The sequence below is a fragment of the Wasmannia auropunctata genome, unplaced genomic scaffold (genome assembly GCF_000956235.1).
Source record: "Wasmannia auropunctata unplaced genomic scaffold, wasmannia.A_1.0 LD336090.1, whole genome shotgun sequence".
Classification (NCBI taxonomy): Eukaryota; Metazoa; Arthropoda; class Insecta; order Hymenoptera; family Formicidae; genus Wasmannia; species Wasmannia auropunctata.
The window spans coordinates 134,145-135,629 of NW_012026800.1; the positions used below are offsets into that span (position 1 = coordinate 134,145).

General features: G+C 29.5%; 1 protein-coding gene across 1 annotated transcript in view; it reads right to left on the reverse strand.

The window, feature by feature from the left end:
- Positions 1 to 1,485, reverse strand: part of LOC105448005 — a 26,434-nt gene that overhangs the window by 17,203 nt on the left and 7,746 nt on the right. The window lies entirely within an intron of this gene.

The following is a 1,485-nucleotide window of genomic DNA, read 5'->3' on the forward strand; positions in this document are numbered from 1 at the left end:
CTTCCGATCTAAATAATTTGTATAATTTGTAAGATAATGTCATTATATTACACATCGTTGTATTCGTTAAAAAGAACGCTACAACTTTTATCATATTAAAATTGTCACTTTATCGTGCAAAAATTAATCACGTCTTTCTGCTCTCTAACATAGATATAATATTTCTAAGTAATCACTGTGCTTACAATAAAGTTTAGCCAGAGCCGTTTAATTTGATATTATATTTATTAGGTCTGTCTCTATTAATTTACAAGATAAAAAGGGATGGCCACTTATACGGGGACACCCTGTATATATTTAAAAAAATTTTTTTCGGCCCAGCCTAATATATATATATATTAGCTGAAAATTTTTTTTAAATCGATTAGTGATACCCCCCAAAAGTTATCTGTGGACCTCAATATGGTTAGGATAAAATTTCATCGAAATCGATTAATATCTTCAGGTTGCTCCTCGATCTTACAGTCAGTAAGTTTATGTACTTCTTCATAGATGTGTTAAAATTCGAAAAAAATATTTGAATTTCAATACAGTTTAGTATCACCTGTTTTTTGGTCGCTGAACACGAATTCGACGTCAGAAGTATATTTTTCAAAATGACGGATCCGAAATATATTCTTAAATAATACATTAAGATTTCTTGAAAAATGTGATAGATATGAAAAAATGTTTCAAATAAAAATCGTACGATTTGGGGAGGTACATAAGAAAATATCATTAATTTTATTTTAGGTGCTGCCGTTAAGATCAGATCAAAATCACAGCGATTTTTTTAAACGGAATATATATTTTTTACATAATACGATTCCTCTAATTATTCTGCATATAAAAGTATTAAGGTAAAGTTATCGAAAAATCAATATTTTACAAGATATTTTATACTTTATCATGCCATATTTCGATATATAATATGAAATATCTCGTAAGATATTGATTTCTTGATAATGTACCTAATATTTTTAGGTACAAAATAATGAGATGAATCGATTGGTGTAAAAAAAACACAGTTGCTTTAAAACTTATACTAATTTCAAAGTCGAGGGACAACCTGAAGATATTAATCGATTTCACTGAAATTTTACCCAGACTATATTGAGGTCCATAGTTAACTTTTGGAAGGTATTCGTAATCAATTTTAAAACAAATTTTTTTTCGGTCCACTAATATATACATATCTCTTGCACATTCACATTTCATTCACTCTACATGCGCTCAACATATATATATATATATATATATACAGGGTGGACCATTTTAATCCATCCAGTCGAATATCTCGAAAAATAAGCACACTAGGAAAAAATGTTTCAGACAAAAGTTGTAGGGGTAGTAGTTCGAGGGGGACATAGATGATAACATTGGTTTGACCCTGAGTGACGTCGTCAAGGTCAGGACAAGGTCACTTTGAATTTTATAAATGGAACCCCCAATTTTTCATTAAATGTTCTTATAGCACTCCTCGAGAACTTTCCAAAACACATAAAA